The sequence below is a fragment of the Equus przewalskii genome, chromosome 30, assembly GCF_037783145.1.
Source record: "Equus przewalskii isolate Varuska chromosome 30, EquPr2, whole genome shotgun sequence".
In the NCBI taxonomy this organism is placed as follows: Eukaryota; Metazoa; Chordata; class Mammalia; order Perissodactyla; family Equidae; genus Equus; species Equus przewalskii.
Window position 1 is genome coordinate 22,014,065 of NC_091860.1, and position 21,433 is coordinate 22,035,497.

Consider the following 21,433-nt stretch of genomic DNA (forward strand, 5'->3'; position numbering starts at 1 on the left):
TGGTCCATGGTCGATCCTTAAAGGAGGCTGGAAATGAATTTATTTAATTTATAGGCTCAATTGTAGAGGAAGGCAAGGAAGAAGGTGATGGAACGGTGTGTGAGCCAGCCTCAGAGCATGTCTGCCACAGGGTACGTGTGAATGGAGCTGTAGGAGACATTCCTAGAACTGGATTCTTCTCACTGCAGCTGTTTGACCTGGCACTCCAGGCCTAAGATCTGGAGTCTTGTCTCGTTCTTTCCTACGTGTCCCTCTGGCTCAGCACACCCAGTTTTCCAACTTCCCAGCACTGGGATATCACGTGCCCTGTTGCCTCCCGCCTCGGACCCCCCTCTCCTGGAAGGCGAGTGCCATTTCTATCCAGATCCATCCTCCTCTGAGGTTCAGTTTATCTCCATCTTCCCTGAAGCGGGCCCCGACCAACTCAGCTGGGCAGAATGTCTCCTTTTTCCCAAACGGAGAGTCTGTATGTTTTTCTCTCAGTCTCCCTCCCATGCCCATCTTTCCTAGTATTATTCCCAGGGATTTTTACCCCCAGGAATTAAGGGGAACAGAGACCAACAGAGAAGAGAGGGTCAGGCCCCAGGCTAGACTCAGAGACAATGCCTGCCGCTTGGAGACAGCTGGGATATATTCTCAATCAAGGCCTCATGGATTTGTGCCTGAATTCTGGAGAATGGAGACCCCAAGGAGAAAGCAGGGAAACAATTTCACTGAGTCTCTGAAGTGTGTTGGGAGTTGAGGTGGCCCCTGGGGGTGGAGAGTGACCTGCTCCATGTGGATTCACAGTTGGGGGCCCTGGAAGTGGAGTGAAGTGGGAAGGGAAATCCCTGTGAGAGCCTCAGCACCAGTAGTTCCAAGCACCCGTGGAGTGACACGAAGGAGCCTATGAGCAGCAGTGACCTTGGCTCAGACATCGGAGCCATTGGTGGCAGCTGGAGCTGATGCAGGAGAGGTGAAAAATGGCCCGTTCCTGGTGGCTGGATGATGGTGCTCATGAGCACACGTGAGAGATCTTCTGGGTGGGACATTGGGGCTTGCTGGGGCCCTGGAATAGCAGGAGGGGTGGAGCCAGAGAAATCCTGTTTTATAACTGGTACGTTGATTCTTTTTTTATTATTTTGTTTTAATGAAACTTTTATTTTGGGATAATTGTAGATTCTCATGCAGTTGGAAGAATGACTATGGAGAGTTTCCATGTACACTTTATTCAGTTTTCTCCAATGGTAACGTTTTGGAAAATGATAGTACGATAGCATTACCAAGAAATTGACATTGATACCTTCCTCTGAGCTCAGGCAGGTTTCCCAGTTTACTCATTTGTATGTGCATGCATGTGTGTATTTAGTTCTAGGCAATTGATTCTGTTTTTTTTTTTTTTTTTTTTTCCCAAATGGGAAGACTCGGATTACACATGCAGATGTCGTCTTCAGGTCTGGATGGTGAGCCCTTTGAAGTCAGACTCTCGCTGTCCTGCCAGCCTCCTCCTCCTGGAGTGAGTTGCCGTCTTTATTGCTTCAGCTACGTTTTGCAGCGAGGTTATTTTGCAGAGGACACTAGGAAACAGCATCGCCCAAAGCTTGCCAGTCTGCGGGTGCTGGGTTTTGATAGTCTGGAAGCATCTTTTGAGTAGATGTGCCTACAACTCTTTCCAAGCTTAAATTATTGCATTCCTGTTCCCTGGAGTGGAATTTTGGACCTTCCATGTTTATCAGATTTCAAATTATTTTCTAAGAAGAGTTGGCCTTTCTTTCCCTTTTTCTCTTCCTAGGAATTTTTCTTCCCTCCTGCCTTCAGCCATGGTGTGTTCCTACCGCAGATGTTTAGTGAGCGCACAGTTGTTGAGAGGGAAGGGGTCAGACTAGGATCAAATCCTGGCTCTACCATTTACCAGGTGGTAATGTTGGGTGAATTACTTGCCCTCCCTGTCCCTTAATTGTCTCATCTATTAATTGGGAGATAACAGTCATATCTATCTTGTGGGATGTTGGCAGGATTACATGGCTTCCCACATGTAAAATGCTTGGAATGGGTGATTGGCACATATGAAGAGGTAAACAACAACAACGGTAGCTATTATTATTTAGCAGGTATGGTGGTCAGTGCTAAGTGGACATAATCAGCACAAGTCCTGCCTTCGTGGAACTTACAGTCTGGAGCTACAACCGTGACCTTGGTTCACCAGCTCAGCTGATTGTGATAACACAAGATTCCTGCTTCACTGGGTACAGCAAATGGCCGACTCCTAGGAAATGTGATGTGAATGGACCATCACTTAACACATTTCACTCGCAACTGGGAGACATTACAATGTAAAATCAATTTTTATTTTATCTGAGTAAAGCATGCACAGTTAAAGGAGTGAAACGGTGCTAAAGAGTTAAATCAGAAAAAAGTCTTCTAGCCCCTATTTCCATCCTCTTCTTTCATTCTGTTCACTCTTTCTTCTAGTATTTTAAAGCCACTTTCCTAAATAATGTAAGTATTAGATATGATTCATTAGTTTTGTGGAAGATGAGGATTTTTACTTTCTTACACTTGTTTTCTCCTTTCCTATGCTCCCACTATGGTTAAATCACATTTTTATTAGATCCAGATTCCGTATTTTTTATTGTGACTCTATGAATATCGTTCGTGCCGAGTCATGTAATGCACCATGACAATATTTTATTTCTTGTTCAACTTTTATTTTTCTTGGAGTTAATAACTGCATTATCTTGTCATCTGTTTAGATTTTTCCTTATCCAGCCAAGGATATTATTTACAGGCAGGTTCTTTTCTAAGTTTTATTCTAGACCTTGAAATTTCTGCTTTCCCCAACTTTTGTTTTCTGTTCATTTTTGTATCTCTCCTTCATGGTGAAGACATTCCTCTGATGCCTGGTGATCCTTCACAGTTCAACATCCTTCATGTTTAAGAGAAAGGTACAAGAAATTGATTGGAGTCGTGCATGCATGGCTTATTGTCTTGGGATCTATACTGGAGAAGGAAGGCTTTCTCCTGGGGGACCACTGTCATTATCTGTGGGCTTTCCTTGCTCAGGGGTGTTCCATTTCTCTTAGAGAACGACCCTCCTGTTCCCTAACTGGGAGTGTAACCCTGTTGGCTGGAGTTCTGGAGCTGAGAAGGAGCGGAGGGCCAACTGTTTCACCTGTCAGTGTGCAAGCCTTCATTTAATTTCCCATGTCCAGTCCTGGGCCCTCCCATTGCCACCCTCTTCAATGTCTGGTAACTATGAGCCCCCTTCTCTGGTTCAAGGTCTTGGCGTTCTGGGGGTTGGGGAGTGGGGGCAAATCGGTTGCCAGAGTGGGTGGGGTTAGGGCCTAGGAGTCTAAGTTGTCCTCCTACAGACTTTCAGGCAATCTTCCTGCTTTTTACTTTCCCTGCCTCCTGCTGTAGCCGTGTCCCCAGTCCTAGAGGTTTTCTGGTAAACCTTCATGGTAAATCTACTTTCTTCTCAACCCCACTCTCCACTGTAGGCTCTTGGGTGTGACTTCCCCGCACCCAGCTTGGTCATTTCCATCTACTTTTGGCCTTCATTTCATGTCCTTCTAAGTAACAAAGATCCCTTAGTTTCATAGAAGATCAAGTCTGCATTTCTGCCTTCTTTTATTCTTTATTATTTGGGATGAATTTAAAAAGAAACTTTGACAGAAATGTCTTTATCAGGTGTCTTGAAACTCGTTGGAAACAATATTAAGTGGAGATCGCTGAAAGATATGTAGTCCTTCATACATCTGGGTAATCTAAAATATTCCTTTGGATTTCGCCAGAGCCATAGAGATCTGCATTCCTGGAGCCTACTGCATTGGATTCCTGAGTTACTCAGTTTCATGTTGGTGTGATGCCACCAGCCTATAAGTCCCAAAGAACTCATTGCTGTATTTCCTTACAGGAAGCTTTTGAGGACCTTGATCATTACTTTAAATGGTATTCTCTCGCAAGGATCCTCAGGAGAATGTCTTCATCTTATCTTTGTATAGGGTCCAGTTGTTTTTTATTGAGTGATTGGTTTGCTTTTATTTTTTATCTGGGTAAGTTTCCCTTATCCCATTGGCTTCTAGATAGCTCAGAGCACAATTTTTGGTTGCTTTTAGAAAGCATATGGAACTTAATTTTGGTTCTAGTCTTGTTTTTGTTGGCATTTTATCCGCCACTCTTTTTGCCTTTGTTCCTTCTTTCTCATTCACTCCTAGTTCTTGTCATATTGTTCTATTTTGTGTGCTAGTTGCCAACAGCTTTAAATCTTCTCTGTATCAAACAGTTATTGAAATAAACAAGTAGGACGTGGACATAAGGAATTAATGAACACATAAATATCCATAATTTGTATTGTTTGGTGTATGCCCTCGTTAGCTACAGATTTGATCATTTCTTACTATAGGTCTAATTTAATCTTTTTCTTTTACAAATGAGGAAAGTGAGGTCTGGACAAATTAAGTGATTTATTCAATATCTCTCAGGAAATTAGTGGCAGAGAAAGGTCATGTACCCAGGGCCCCTTCCATGATTCTACTTTCTTACTTCCTAGATTTCGAGAAACGAAAGGTCACTCACGCTTCTTTGACCCAAACCTGGAAACCTGGTCTCTGGTTTCCCAGTTTTGGAGTCTACCCACTTTGAGATACAGAGCCCAGAATTTCCAAAGCTTTGTCGTCTAGGATTTAACATATTCTAAGTGTTGCTTTCTCACTTCTGTTCTTTTCCCCTGGACATCAACTCTTTGCCTTTGGATTTAATCTGGGCATATATATGGGATAAAAACCATGGTGGGTCCTGCAGAAAAGTGGAGAGAGAGGAAGACAGATTCCCTCCCTATAAGACAAACACACTTAGATCTATCCAACCAGTAGGCGTTTGCTGAATCCTACTAGTGTGCACAACAGTAAAATACACGATGATACAAAATGGTATTTTGTTATGAAAGAAGCATCCTGAAATTCCATTTTCAGAGAACTCCTGGGGCAATCACATCTCTTTTTACCAAACAAAGTGAGGCTTTTCTCAGGCAGCCCGGGGAGAGAAAGGGCCTCAGGCCTCTGTATCATGAGTCATGGATGGAGAAATTCTTTCTGTGAGGCCAGAAAAGGTAGCAGTTTGCCCAATATTCCTGGTGGTTCAATTGCTATTTTTTCTCTAAGGGATGTTTCTATAGATGTTTCCACTGCTTTCATGTTGTCTAGTGTTGATAGTGCTTGGGTCGGGCTGGGCTTAGCTTTGAATTATCTTTGACTCCCTTCTCATCGGTCTGGTCCTCGTTCCTCTCTGAGGGAATTGGAAGTTGACAGGGAGTTTACGAAGGTCCTTCCCATGCCAGGTCATCTTGTTACCCCTTAAGGATTGTATTATTTTCCTATTGTTGCTGTAACAAATGACTACAAACAGTGGATTAAACAACACGAAGTTATTATCATTCAGTTTGGGACGTCAAAAGTCCAAACTCGAGCTCATTAGGCTAAAATCAAAGAGTTGGCAGGGTTGCGTTCCTTTGTGGAGGCTCTAGGGGCGAATCTGTTTTCTTTTGGTTTCCAGCTTCTGGAGGCTGCCCACCTTCCTTGGCTTGTGGCCTCCTTCCATCTGCAGAGGCAGCAATGGCCAGTCTTCTCATATCGCATCACTCTGACACCAACTCTTCTGCTTCCCTCTTCCATACTTAAGGACCTTTGTGATTACATTGGGCTGGTCCCGATAATCCAAGATAACCTCCCTATTTCGGATCAGTTGATAATCGACCTTAATTCCATCTGCAACCTTAATTCCTCTTTGTCACATAAAATCACGTATTCACAGGTTCTGGGGGGTAGGACATGGACACCTTTAGAAGGCCATTACCACAAGGATCATGTATTCATCGAATACCAAGTGCCAGGCACTGAGCTGGTAATGTATAGAACCCGGAAGTCAGCTCGAAGTCAAGTTGACCCAATTGACCTAATCATCTCCCTCACTCACCCCTATTTCCAAACTTATTTCTCTTCATGAATTATTTTTCTAAATTGTTGATACGACAACCCACCCAGTCATCCTAGTAAGAAACTTTGGCATCATCCTTACCTCCTTTCTCTTTCCCTCATTATCTCCTGCCCTCTAGCCCCGTCTGCCTGCTTTCCCTAAGTATGTTTCATCTGCACCCTCTTTTCTACCCCTGTCCTGCTCTGGTCCAGGCTCAGCACTTTCAGCTAGACAACTACAACAGCTTCCCAACTGGGTTTCCTGTCGCCACACTGCTTCTTCCAATCTGTACTCCATTTAGCATCCAGAGTGATCTCTTTTTTGAGTTACATTTTTTATTTTGAGATAATTGTAGATCCACATGCAGTTATAAGAAATAATACAGAGAGATCTGTATACCCCTTACCCAGTTTCCCCAATGGTAACATCTTAAGGAACAATAGTATAAGGTCACACCCAGAATATGGACACTGGTAAATCAAGATATGGAACAGTTTGAGCACCACAAGGATCCCTATGTTGTCCTTTTTATTTATTTATTTTTGATTGTAAAATACACACAACATAAAATCTACCATCTTAACCATGTTTAAGTCTATAGCTCAATGACATTAGGTGCATTCACACCATTGTGCTCTGTCACCACCATACAGCCACAGAATTCTTTTCATCTTGCAGAACTGAAACTCTGTACCTATTAAACAGTAACCCTCATTCCCCACTCCCCTGGTAACCACCATTCTACCTTCTGTATCTATGAATTTGACTACTCTGGATATCTCATATAAGTGGAATCATACAATGTTTGTCCTTTTGTGACTGGCTTATTTCATTTAGCATAGTGTCCTCAAGGTTCATCCATGTTGTAGCCTGTGGCAGAATTTCCTTCCTTTTCAAGGCCGAGTAATGTTCTACTGTATGAATATGCTACATTTTGTTCATCCATTCATCTGTCAATGGACTCAAGCTGCTTCCACCTGTTCGCTATTGTGAGTAATGCTGCTAGGAACGTGTGTGTACAGATACCTCTTCGTGTGTTGTCCTTTTATAGCCACACCTCCCTCCCTTTCTCCCCCAACCCCTCTGTAATGACTGGCAACCACTAATGTGTTCTCCATTTCTATAATACTATCACTTCAACAGTATTGTATAAATGCAGTCATGCAGTAGGCAACCTTTTGGGATTGGCTTTTTTCATTCTGCCTAATTCTCTAGATATTCATCCAATTACTGTGAGTATGAATAGTGTGCTCCTTTTTATTGCTGAGCAAGAGTCATCTTTTTTCAAGTATACACATTGGATCACACTGTTCCATGGCCTACCTTGCCAGGAGCATGTGGAACGATATCCAAGCTCCTTGCCGTGACCCCTGAGGCCTTTTGGGATTTGACCCCTCCCTGACTCTCCAGCCTCAATGTCGTCCACCCTAAAATCTTGTCTGACTCACTTAGTTCTATTCACATGAGTTACTTGTTCATATATGAATACTCAAAGCTTTTCTGCCCATCCTTCTCCCCCTCACCCTGCCTTTGAGTTTACTGTCTCCTCTGCCTGGAATACAAACAATAGCAAACATTCACATAGTCATTACCGTGTGCCAGGCGTTGTTCTAATTTATACACATCAACATATTTAATTCTCACCACAACCCTTTGAGGTAAGTACTATTATTAGGCTGGTTTATATATGAGGAAACTGAGGCACAGAGAGGTTATATAACTTGCCCAGGGTCACACAGTGATTAAATGGCAGACAGAGCAGGATTTGATTCCAGGCAGTCTCTTAAACCCCAGGATGTGCACAACTCTTTGCTCCTGCCCCATCTCAGCACCCAGCCCTTTCCTGTCACACAAGCAGTGTTTCCTCAGAAAGCCTTCTCTAAGCGTCAAATCAAAACCAGCCCAATCACTCATGTTGCCATATTTCCTTTTCTCTTCTCTGTTTTTACACATTTACTACATATTTGTGGATCCATATACATTATGTGGTATCTTTTTTACAAGTTTTTAAACTTTATGCAAATGGAGTTTTAATGTATGTATCATTCTGCAGCTTGGTCTTTTGCTCACCGATGTTTTCAAAATTTGCCTATGTTGAAGATGCAGCTCTAGTTTATTTATTTAACCACAGAAGAGTACTGCATTTTATGATTATAGACCCATAATCCATCTATTCTCTCATTGATGGAAATATAGATTCTGTCTAATATTTTTCCTGCTATAAACAATACTGGAATGAACAGTCTTAGACATGCTTCCTTGGAGACATGGGAAAAAGCATCTGTAAGTTCTATACTCAAGCAGAAAACGCCCGGGTCCTAGGTCAGGAGAATATTCAACTTTACTAGATATTGTCAAGTTTCTATCCAAAGGAGATGCTACCAGTTTATGCTCCCCCCAGAAATTTGAGTTCCTTTTTCCCCACATAAGAATCAGATTTTTGTTCCGAAAATCTCACTCTGGTTGCAAAGCAAAAAGTGAGTTGAGTGGGCATTGAGGGGTGCAACCGGGGCCCAGGCACATAGGGAGCTAGGAGCTGGGCAAGCCAAGTTTCCTCAGCTCAAATCTTGTAGTGGAGAACTTTTTGCGCAACGAACACTACGCAGCCTGTTCACAGTCTTCCTTCTGTCATTGAGCTGGCAAGGATGGGACGATTTGCTTCTCGAGTGTTATCAATCAAATAGCAAATTGTGTGGGCAAGCGAACTGCTATGCTTTGTAGAAAATTATTATTTATTTTTTATTTAACAAAACTCAAGGCTGAGGGGTCCTCCATTGTGCCCTTCTGTGGTTTTCGTGTTTTCTCTGCTTTGGCTCAGCCTGGGTTGTTTGTTATGCATGTGTTGTATTGCAAATGTGGAACAAATGAAGCTGAGATATCAAATTAATACTGTGATCTGTTTTTCTGTTTTGTTGCCATAACAATCTGTGGCTCTTGAAGCAAAGAGAAAATTAGAATTGTATTAAAGGTGTTTACACCATGTACACTCCATCCTGCATTATTATTTATTGCTATAATAAGTGTATTTAACATTTGCTTAAGGCGTGTTAACTGCTACTGCTTTTTGCCTGATGGTTTTTCTGCTCATCCTCCCAACCCGGCTTTGCTTTTGAACTTGACTTTTCCTATAGGTGTGAGCAAGAAGGAAGAGGGAGTTGCGGTCAAATGCTTCAGGACCTCATGACCCCTTATACTTATCCCTTCATTCCCCAATCTGTGGAGCTCTTTGAAGTCAAGAGTCTTGGTAGAAATAAAACAGGACATGGAGTAAATTTTCCTTCTTTCTTTGCTCCATTCCTGTCCTCTAAATCTTTATAGGAGACCCAACCCATCCTTTGCGAGACATGAAGAGAAGCTGAGGAGTTGAAGAAAGGAGAATTTGAGGAATTTATGCCTCGGAAGAAGTGGAGGGGAAAATCATATGGCAAATGGAGACTCATGGGACTGGTCTCTTACCCTCTCCCTGCATTCTACTCTATTCCCAAGGTCAAGTACTCAACTGCTTAGAGTCCACACTACCCCAGCCATCACAGGCTACAATCTGCTGGGCCACAAGGTGACTAAAATGGTGGAGCTGGTGTAGTGGAAGCTCCCCACTGACTAGATAAATTTGTGCATGTCGATGCCCATTTCGGACTGTCCGGTGTTGGAAGCTCTTTGAAGGCAGGTGCTATTCCTGCTCTATTTATCTACCTACAATTCCTAGAATCATGGTGGGCACAGAAGAGGAACTCAAGAAGTACTTCAGTCTTTCATTTTTTGGGTCATTGTGGTAATGGATATAAAGCATATCCTTATAGTGAGGGAAGATGTGTTTAAAGAGGTACAACTCTTGGTGAGTTTTGCCCATTTTAGAGTGTCTGTGGCTCCAGAGACAATAGAATGAAAACGGATATTTCCAACCCTTCGTAGAAGAGTCCTCTAGGCGATCTGTGTCTGTTTTCTTCTTTGCTGGGGAAGAACAAGTGCTGAGGGGTGTACGTGGGGGATCTCCACCTAGTGACTATGCAAAAAGATCATAACTACAGACACCCTAGGTGACAACAGATTTTAAAAGTGTCCTGCTGTTGTCCTTTACTGCCCAGGGGACCTTGAGCCAGGTCTTAAGCCCAGGGTGGGATGAAGGCCCTTTCTTATGTGAGTCTTCTTTTGAGCACGATCGACTGACGCAACCCTAGAATGGTCCCTGGTTATATCAGCAATATGGGCAAAAAGCCCATTGGTGTTAAGAAAAATCAACCTTTCTCTCAAGGCCAAAGTCATTTCCTCTCTCAAATTCTTGCACACGGGTACACACACATGCACACACATACACACTTAAAAAGAAAGGATAAAGAGTACGAAAATGGTTTGGAGGTCCAGGTTAGCATGTGAGCGGTCATTGTATTATCACCCAGGAGGCAGCTGCTTGCGACTATGGCAACTTCGATCCCGAGGGAGAAGTGTGAAATGGAAGGAATATTAATCAGGTTGGTGGAGGGAAGATGCAGGGGGAACGGGTGGGAGTGGCAGGAGGGTCTGAGATGGTTGGGTAAGGTTGGTTCTGGGTGTATCTTTGGAAAAAGCACGTCCATCTTTTAGGTCTCCAATGTCTTGTGGCAGAGCCCTCTTTTCTGCCGGATGCCCATCCCAAGTCCCTTGGCAGAGCCTTCTCTACAGCCAGGGTTGTCATGGGCCAAAGACAAACACGAGGCAAGCTGCAGTCATCTCCAAACACTGACTTTTTGCTTTTATAAATAATTTGTTTGAAATATTCCATCTTAGTCCCCTTCTCTCTCACTCAGACATTCCTGAGAAGGGTGAGTAACCACAGTCAATTCCTTTGTATCCGTGGATCTAACTTGCTTATAAGCGTTGCATCCACTACTTTCGTTCCGTCACCAATGCTGACTATAAGGGTTAATATTATAATGGGTTTCTTTCCTTGCCAGGCCCTTTACTGAAGTGTGGAGATGTGAAGTACCTTGTTCAGGTTCACACAAAGAGTAAACGCCTGGCTTCAGAGCACTTTGCAATTCTGCTTGCTTAAACAAGCATCAGTGTGTATGTGTGTGACCAGGGATCGCTGGAGCATTGCTGAATTTTATTTGGTTGAATTCCTTTGTGTCTACAGGGTCTGAATGTCAGTGACTGAAACACAGTTACAAGAGAGCAGGTTGCGGTAACCGTACTGCAGAACTGTGTGCTTCCTACCTTACATAATATATGACAGTTTTATTTGTTCCAAATAATTCCTGACAGTATGCAACTCCATGGATGCTGCAGATGAAATTCCCCTATTATGCTTCCTTTAAAAACATTCATGAAATGTGTGCATTTTTATTTGTGGGAATATGATACTGTGAAATATTAACCTAATCTCCCATCTCACAAGGACGAGTACACACCCCCTTTACCCCCTGGCACTACTCTGATGGAGGGTACCAGAAAACAGACCTCCGCTTTCCCAAAGGAGGGCTGCCAGACTTAGCAAATAAATGTACAGGAGGCCCAGCTCAATCTGAATTAGATAAACAACAAATAATTTTTAGTATATCCTATGCAGCATTTGGGACATACTTATAGTAAAAAAATCCTCCTTGATCTGAAATTCAAATGTAACTGGATATCTGTATTTTCTCTGGCCATCCTACCCCAAAGGAAAGTGAAATCAACAAAATTAACAAATGCTTGGCTTTTAAGTTTAAAAACTGTGGTTTAGTGTAAAATAGAAATACTAGGAAGACTACTTGCTGAGTCAATTTTTTTTTTTTTTTGCACGAGAAGAAAAAAACTCTGGTGGGGGGAAGGGGCAGAGGGCTGGAGGCAGGGAAGAAAGCGACATTGGTGACTGTAGCTGTTTCCTACGCCTCTCTTTGCTCCACAGATAGCAAATAGATTCTCCAGGTACCACGGGGGACCAGGAGTCGTCACCACGTGGGAACCAGGCCCACAGGTGTGGCATGCAGTGGCCCCGCCCATTCCCCCGCCCCCATCCCAGAGTGCTGTGCGCAGGGAACGGGATGTCCCAGGGTCCCTTGCGGCCTTGCAGGTCAGCCAAGCCGGAAGGAGGTGTGCGCGGTCGCTGAAGGTGGCCCCAGGCGCAGTAGGAGCAAAGCTGCCTCCGCTAGGTCAAGGGTCAAGGGCGAGGTCAAAGGGCCAACGGCCTAGAAACTGCGCCAGGAAAGTGCGGACGCAGAAAGAGGGCGCCTGTCGCGTGGTTCCTCATTCCTGGCCTACCACCAGGCACGCCGACCCCAACATGTAGAGCCCGAGGTAAGTGGCACCAACAAAACGTAATATCCGCATTTCCGCCGAAAACCCAAAACTGACCAGATTCAAGGTGAGAACGAGAGGCGCAAAGAGAGGTTGGGAGCGGACAAATAATTACAGTCCTTGCCCACCGAGTTCGTGCACCTGCCGTCTGGGGTAGTGTTGGGCACCACGCTTGTTCCTGCACACTGTCGAAGGTGCCACCCTCTCAGGGGTGTTGCCGGTGGCGTTCGAGGCTGGGTCCAGTGACATCCCGCCCCCTAAGTCTATCGGAGCGCTCCTCCCATGGCCCTTGACAGCGGACTGTGCTCCTGGAGCCCCCAGGGCTCACCCAGGGGGCAGTGGGAATGACCCATACTTGCCCTCATGGTCCAGGCTTTTGGCATCTGTGCGCCGAGATGGTTATCAGGGGAACCAGGGAACCCAACTCTTGCGCCGTTTACTGGCAGTTTGGTCGTAGATAAATACTTAAGATCTGAAACTCAGTTTGCTTGCCTGTACAACGGAGACAATAATGCCCCCTTCGTCGGGTCCCTCTGAGGATCGAATGAGATAATGTATATGGAGCCAGTATAGTGCAGTGCGTGGCACTGGGCAGAGGCGCCCTGGGTCAGCTGTATTGGGAAGAAGCCATTTGTTTTCACGCGGCCCTCTGACCACATCCCCTCTCCTCCTCCTCTCAGGTGCCCTCTATCCTGTTGGATTAAAATCACCTCACAAAGGGCCGTTCAGGCTTCCAAGTGGAACCGCTGTTGTTTAACTGCTTCCAGGATCATTGCCTGTTCGCCTTGTATCTAATCGTGAAATGCAGGGCTTCAGTTTCTAAGGGGAGCTTGTTAGGGAGGAATTTTTTGGAGCAGGGAGCTCTTCCCCGCTGTGGGAATCGTGGCAGATGGCAGGTGCAGCCTGAGAGGAGCGAGGCGGCGGCACGCTAGGCACTGGTCTGGGCCCTGCTCCTGGCACAGGGTGATGCTCTAGCGTCTCCAGCAGTTGGCCAGGAGATGCCTGGGTGCTAGGAGCTGGCGGGCACAACTCCAGACGGTGACCCTGTGGGTTTTCAGGGTCACACTGCAGCAGATGTCTATTCTTGGCTGGGGCAATTAGCCTCAAAGTGGAAAGTCAGCAGGAAGAGAACAGGGCCTCCACGCAGGGAGGGACATGACTGGTGTGTATCTGGTCCTGTTAGAAGCTGCCAGAGAGGGAAGGTAGCGCATTAGATGAGCTAATACTACCTGGAGATTTTGGCTGATCCAGGCGAGGAGAGAAAGAATCAGGTCGAGATAGGAAGTTTTGTTGTGGTTTTTGAGGCAGCCATTTGGACGTAGGCATGGCAAAAAGAAAAAAAGAGTGTTTACTTTTTTTTTGCACTTTACCAAGTAATGTGCATGTCAGACATTGCTGACCCTTGATCCATCCTGAGCTTCCTTTTTTACCCCTGAGCAGGAGTGCAGTTAAGTCAAGGATGGGATAAGGGTGTGAAAGGCATCAGTGATAGGGTGAGGGTTTTCGAGCATAATAGCTGATAATAAAATAAATGTTGAAAATATCTAGGCTTATAAATTTAGCTATGTCAGTATTGTCCTGTGTCAAGTAGCCATTTCAAACATAGAGCTTCATGGATGAGCCTGGAGCTTGGCAATCCCCTGGCCAGCATGGAAGAGAGAGAAGGGACTAAAACCGTATCCACCTGATAGAAATCCCAGGCTTCTGTGGTCCAGCGAGGAGAGGAGAAAGGCTGCTGGGGCCAAGTGGGCTCTCGAATGGAGTGTAGTCTCGGGATGTTCCATCCCAGCTTTTCCAGAGTACCCACGCTGATCTCCTTTTGGGGAGGGGAGAAATAAAACCCCATCCTGTATCTTATTCAGTACAGGCCCTTTTGTTTCCTGTTGACAGTCTTGTAGGGTGGGCCCAACCATGCCTGTCACTTTAATGACCACCCATTACTCATTTCTCCCACATCTGTCTCTGGCCCCCACCTCTTGAGATCAAGACCAGAAGAGATTTGAACCTGACATGAACCCATTTAATTATCCACAACCCTTCCAGGATATGCTTGTACTCTTGCTGTATCCATCCATCTCAAGGATATTTGCCATGGCCTTTAGCCTTCTCATCCCCTACACCTAATTATTGCCCTATTTTATTTTATTTTTTTGCCATATCTGAACTTTCTCTAAATGTCACATCTGATATTTTGCTATGTTTGAAATGCCTTTGAATCTGTTTTCTCCTTCTCTAGTCTGACTGCTCCTGTCTACTCTGCTTACCGGAACTATTATAATATCCTTGCGCCTAGTCTTTTCTTCTTTTACTCACTTGCCGTACTGATCCTCTGATCCTTCCCTGGTTGAGTATCTGTTTTTCACGTTTGTGCTTCTTAATTCCTGTAGGAGAAATCCCAGGATCACTAGTTTGGAATACGGGACTGTTAACTATCTAATGTCAATCTCATTTCCAGTACGTCCCCCGTCTCCCAACTTAGACAGCCCTCTAGTCAAATCGAGCTACTCATGTTTCCCAGCCAGGCCAGGTCTTTGCTGCTGTCCTTCTCCACTTTTCTGCTTGGTGAAATCCTACCTGCATTTTAGGATTTCTGTCAATTTGACTGTGGATTCTTTCCTGAAACCTCCCTCTCTAGTAGAAATATCCTTGTCTTCTCTGGGCTCCAGAGTCCTCACTTGCTCCTTGTTCAGGACTTAACATATTGTGTCACAATTATATCCCTTCTCTCCAAATAGTTGGTAATCTTCACATGGAGAGACAGAAGCCCCAGAATTCTAAAGGGCTGGATTCTCTACCACTGTTTCCCAAAGTCTGTCTTAGAACACTGGTTCTGCTGGATGTTAATCAACACTTATATAGTGCTTATGGTGTTATAAATCCTGTTATACATACTTGGCATGTAGGTAGGTATTGTTATTATGATATCTATTTTACAGATGAAGAAACTAATAACTAATAAGTGGCAGAGCCAGCCAGGATTCAAATGCAGTCAGTACTGTTCCAAAGACCGTACTCTTAACCACCACATTACAGTCATGTAATGTAACATGTACATGTAACATCACAAGGTTTCAGTCAGTGAGGGACCTCGTATACGATGGTGGTCTCATGAGATTAGTACCATATAGCCGAGATGCGTAGTGCGCTATACCATCTAGATTTGTGTAAATACCTTGGATGTTTGCACAACGATGAAATCTCCTTTGACTGTTTATTGCCTCTCCAGTTACGAGGTATTGTATGATGCAAAGTTTAAAGGATGAATGCCCAATTTAATAAACATTGAGTTAAAGTTAAATAGGTGGACCTTTACTGAGGGGTGCAGAGACTTCTCAGAGTTTTTCATACATTAATGCACAATTGTGAATTTCCAAAAGGAGCTTATAGTTAATAGCATTTCTCATACTTTCTTGGCTGCCAAATGCTTTTTTTCCCCCTAGATTATCTTGCAAGTTAATCTCTGTGGAGTATAATTTGGAAAACATTGCTTTAGGTCAGTGTTTTCAAATTCATACCATGCTGCAAGTTAGTTATCCAAATTTTAAACCAGACAGTTGTAATTATAAATGTGTATATTATATAATTATATTTATCACATTATTCTTTTAAATTTTATTTATTCATTTTTAATTGCAGTAACATTGGATTATAACATTATATAGCTTTTGGATGTATATCATAATATATTTCAAATTCTGTGTAGATTACATCATGTTCACCACCCAAAAACTAATTATAGTCCATCCCCTCACATGTGAGCCTAATCACCCCTTTTGCCCTCCCCCCTTCCCCCATGGTAACCACCAATCCATTCTCCGTTGCTATGTGTTTGTTTGTCGTTGTTTTTATCTTGTACTTATGAGTATTTGACTTTCTGCCTCTGACTTATTTCACTCAGCATGATACCCTCAAGGTCCATCCATGTTGTCACAGATGGCTGGATTTCATCATTTCTTATGGCTGAATAGTATTCCATTGTGTATAAATACCACATCTTCTTTATCCATTTGTCCCTTGATGGGCACCTAGGTTGCTTCCAAGTCTTGGCTATTGTGTGTAATGCTGCAGTGAACATAGGGGTGCAAGTATCTTTATGCCTTTGCGTTTTCAAGTTCTTTGGAGAAATACCCAGCAGTGGGATAGCTGGATCATATGGTAGATCTGTCCTTAATTTCCTGAGGATACTCCATACCGCTTTCCATAGTGGCTGCACCAGTTTGCACTCCCACCAGCAGTTTACAAGGGTTCCCTTCTCTCCACATCCTCTCCAACATTTGTTGTTTCCTGTCTTGTTAATTATAGCCATTCCCACTGGAGTGAGGTGATACCTCATTGTAGTTTTGATTTGCATTTCCCTGATAGCTAATGATGTTGAGCATCTTTTCATATGCCTGTTGGCCATCCGTCTGTCTTCTTTGGAGAAATCTCTGTTCAGATCTTTTGCCCATTTTTTAATTGGGTTGTTGCTTTTTGTGTTGTTGAGCTGTATGAGTTCTTTGTATATTTTGGATGTTAACCTCATATCAGATATATGATTTGCAGATTTTTTTTCCCATTCCATAGTTGTCTTTTCACTTTGTTGGTTGTTTCTTTGGCTGTGCAGAAACTTTTTAGTTTGATGTAGTCCCTCATTTATTTTTGATTTTGTTGCTTGTGCTTTAGGTGTAATATCCAAAAAATCATTGCCAAAACCCATGTCACGGGGCTTTTTTCCTATGTTTTCTTCTAGGAGTTTCATGGCTTTAGGTCTTAGACTTAAGTCTTTAATCCATTTTGAGTTAATTTTTGTTAGTGTAAGATAGGGGTCTAGTTTCATTCTTTTACATGTCAATATCCAACTTTCCCAGCACCATGTATTGAAGGGACTGTCTTTTCTCCATCGAGTATCCTTGGCTCCTTTGTCAAATATTAGTTGACTGTATATGTTTGAGTTTATTTCTGGGTTCTTGATTTTGTTCCATTTATCTGTTGATTACTATAGCTTTATAGTATGGCTTGAAATGAGGAGAGTGTGATGCCTCCTGCTTTTTCTTTTCTCAGGATGGCTTTGGCTATTTGAGGACCTGCTGTAGTTCCATATAAGTTTTAGGATTGTTTTTTCTACTTCTCTAAAAAATGCCTTGGAATCTTTATAGGGATTGCGTTGAATCTATAGATGGCTTTTGGTAGTTTTGACATTTTAACAATATTAATTCTTCCAGTCTGTGAACATGGGATACCTTTCCATTTATTTGTGTCTTCTTTGATTTCTTTCATTAGTGCCTTGCAGTTTTTAGAATAGAGATCTTTTACCTCCTTAGTTAAGTTTATTCCTAAGTATTTTATTGTTTTTGATGCTATTGCAAATGGGATTTTTTCTTTATTTCTTTTTCAGATAATTCATTGTTAGCATATAAAAACACTCCTGATTTTTGCATGCTAATTTTATGTCCTACAACTTTACTGAATTCATTGACTAGATATAACAGAGTTTTTTGTGGATTCATTAGGATTGTCTACATATAAAATTATGTCATCTGCAAATAGAGACAGTTTTACTTCTTCCTTTCCAATTCTGATGCCTTTTATTTCCTTTTCTTACCTGAGCTCTGGCAAGGGCTTCCGGTACTATGGAAGAGAAGTGGTGAGAGCGGGCACCCTTGTCTTATTTCTGAACTTAGAGGAAAAGATTTCAACCTTTCACCATTGTGTCTGATGTTAGCTGTGGGCTTATCAGATAAGGCCTCTATTATGTTGAGGTACATTCATTCTATACCTAATTTGTTAAGAGTTTTTATCATGAACGGATGTTGATTTTGTCAAATTCTTTTTCTGCATCTATTGAGATGATCATATGATTTTTTCTTGCATTCTATTAGTATGATGTATCAGATTGATTTGTGTATGTTGAACCATCCTTGCATCTCAGGTATAAATCCCACTTGATCATGGTAAATGAACCTTTTCATGTGCTTCCAAATTTGGTTTGCCAGTATTTTATTGAGAATTTTTACAACTATATTCATTAGGGATATGGGTCTGTAGTTTTTTGGTAGTGTCCTTTTCTGGGTTTGGTATGAGGGTAATGCTGGCCTTATAAAATGAGTATGGGAATGTTCCCTCCTCTTCAATTTTTGGAAGATTTTGAGAAGGATTGGCATTAATTAGTCTTTAAACGTTTAGTAAAATTCACCAGTGAGGCCATCTGTTCCTGGAGTTTTCTTCACTGGGAGATTTTTGATTACACATTCAATCTCCTTACTAGTAATTGGTCTATTCATGCTTTCTGTTTCTTCATGATTCAGTCTTGGTAGTTTCTATGTTTCTAAGAATTTTTCCATGTCTTCTAGGTTGTCCAGTTGGAGTATGATTATTCATAGTCATCTCTTATGGTCCTTTGTATTTCTGTGGTATAGTTGTATTGTCTCCTTTTTCATTTATAATTTTGTTGATTTTGGGCCCTCCTCCTTTTTTACCTTGGTTAGTCCGGATAAAGGTTTGTCAATTTTGTTTATCTTTTCAAAGAATCAACTTTTAGTTTGGTTAATTTTTTCTGTTTTCCTATTCTCAATTTTATTTATTTCTGCTCTAATCTTTATTATTTCCTTCCTTCTACTAACGTTGGGCTCCATTTGTTCTTCTTTTAGTAGTTCCGTAAGGCATAGAGGTAGCTTGTTGCTTTGGATCTTTCTTGCTTCCTGATGTAGACATTTATTGCTATGAACTTGACTCTTAGAACTGCCTTTGCTGCATCCCATAGTTTTTGTGTGTTGTGTTTCCCTTTCAGTTTGTTTCAAGATAGTTTTTGTCTCTTCTTTAATTTCTTTCTGATCCATTGGTTGTTCAGGAGAATATTGTTTAATTTCTATGTATTCATGAATTTTCCAGTATTCCTCTTGTTATTAATAGTTAGTTTCATACCATGTGGTCAGAGAAGATAGTTGGTATGATTCCAGTCTTCTTGAATTTGCTAAGACTTGTTTTGTGGCCTAACGTGTGGTCTATCCTAGAAAATGTTACGTGTGCACTTGAGAAGAATGTGTATTCTGCTGTTGTTGGATAGAATGTTCTGTATATATCTGTTAGGTCCATTTGGTGTATAGTGTTGTTCACATCTGCTGTTTCCTTATTGATTATCTGTCCTGATGACCTATCCATTGTTGAGAGTGGGGTATTAAAGTCCTCAACTGTTATTATATTGCTGATTTTTCCTCGTTTTGCTCTGTTAGTTTTTCTGGTATGTATTTAGGTGCTCTGATGTTGGGTGCACAAATATTTGCAATTGTTATACCTTTTTGATGTATTAACCCATTTATCATTCTATAATGAACATCTTTGTTTCTTTTTACCATTTTTATGTTAAAGTCTGTTTTGCTTGATATATGTATAGCTACCTCTGCTTTTTTTTGGTTACTATTTGCTTGAAATATCTTTTTCCAACCCTTTACCCTCAGTCTATGTTTGTCTTTATGGCTAAAGTGAGTCTTTTTTTAGGCAGCGTATCCCTTGGATCTTGTTTTTTTAATCCATTCAGCCATTCTATGTCTTTTGATTGGAGAGTTTAATCTGTTTACATTTAAAGTAATTGTTGATAAGTAAGGACTTACTGTTGCTATTTTGTTAATTGCTTTTTAGCTGTTTTGTAAATCCATTGTTCCTTGTTTCTTATCCTGCTGTGTATTTTTGTGTTTTGCTGTCTTGTGGTATCAGTATGCTTTGACTTCTTTATCATGTTCTTTTGTGTAATTACTACAGGTTTTTCCTTTGGGGTTACCATGAGGCTTACATAAAATATCTTAAAATTATAACACCCTATTTTAAAGTAATAAAAATTTAACTTCAGTAGAATTCCCGTGCTTTACACTTTTACTTCTCTTCCCCCTCATGTTTTAGGTTATTGATATTGCAATTTACATATTTTTTATATTGTGTAACAAACAGATTATTGTAGTTATTGTTATTTTTACTTTGTTTTTTAACTTTTAAACTAGAGGTGTAAGTGAATTATGCACTACCATTAACATATTACAAAATCTAACTTTGACTATATGTTTACCATTACCAGTTTTACACTGTCTTCTTATGTTTTTATGATGTTAACTAGTATCCTTTTATTTCCACTCAAGGAACTCCCTGTAGCATTTTTTGTAAGGCAGGTCTAGTGGTGATGAATTCTCTCAGCTTTTGTTTGTTTGGGAAAGTCTTTATCCCTCCTTCATTTCTGAAGGACAGCTTCACTGAATGTAGTATTTCTGGTTGACAGTTATTTTCTTTCACTATTTTGAATATATCATCCACTTCTCTTCTGGCCTGAAAAGTTTCTGTTGAGAAATTCACTGATAGTCTTATGGGGGTTCCATTGTATGTAACTGTTCTCTTTTCTCATGCTGCTTTAAAAATTTTTTTTTGTCTTTGATATGTGTCTCGATGTAGTCTTATTTGGTTTCACCCTGTTTGGGATCATTTTACCCTCTCGGATCTGGATGTCTGTTTCCCTCCCCAGGTTAGGGAAGTTTTCAGCCATTATTGCTTTAAATATGCTTTCTGTTCCTTTCTTTCTCTTCTCCTTCTGGAATTCCCAGTGAATACAGTATTGTGGTGCATAATGACATTTCAGTCAATGACAGACTGCATATACAATGGTGGTCTCATAAGATTAGTACTGTATATCCTAGATGAGTAGAAGGCTATACCATTTAGGTTTGTGTAAGTATACTCTATGATGGTCTCACAGCTACTGAATTGCCTAATAACGCATTTCTCAGAATGTATCCCTGTCATTAAGTGATGCATGACTGTACTGTTTCTTTTCATTGTGTTCCATAAGTCCCATAGGCTGTTTTTATTCTTTTTTCTTTTGCTTCTCTGACTGGATAATTTCAAACATCTTATTTTCTAGTTCACTGATTGTTTCTTCTTTGTGGTCAAGTTTGTTTTTGAAGCTCTCTATTGAATTCTTATTTCAGTTATTATATTTTTCAGCTCTAGGTTTTTTGTTTTTGTTTTTTTTGATAGTTTCTATTTCTTTATTGAACTTCTCATTTTGTTCATGCATTCTTTTTCTAATTTCATTTAGTTGTCTGTCTGTTTTCTTGTAGTTCACTAAACTTCTTTAAGATGATTATTCTAAATTCTTTGACAGTGCATAATTTTTTAGGGTCAGTTATTAGAGCTTTATTAGTTTTTTTGGTGGTGTCATATTTACCTGATTTTTAGTGATTCCTTGCATTGGTATCTGTGCGTTTGA

The 21,433-nt window shown here is 41.5% G+C and overlaps 1 long non-coding RNA gene across 6 annotated transcripts in view; it reads left to right on the top strand.

Moving 5' to 3' along the window:
• The first annotated feature begins 11,962 nt into the window (after positions 1-11,962).
• Positions 11,963-21,433, top strand: part of LOC139080522 (uncharacterized) — a 95,647-nt gene continuing 86,176 nt past the window's right edge. For 5 of the 6 annotated variants that reach the window (XR_011535086.1, XR_011535085.1, XR_011535087.1 and 2 more), the window contains exon 1: positions 11,963-12,207. This is a non-coding gene — a long non-coding RNA (uncharacterized lncRNA). The remainder of the gene's footprint in view (positions 12,208-21,433) is intronic. The other variant, XR_011535090.1, reaches the window with a different exon arrangement.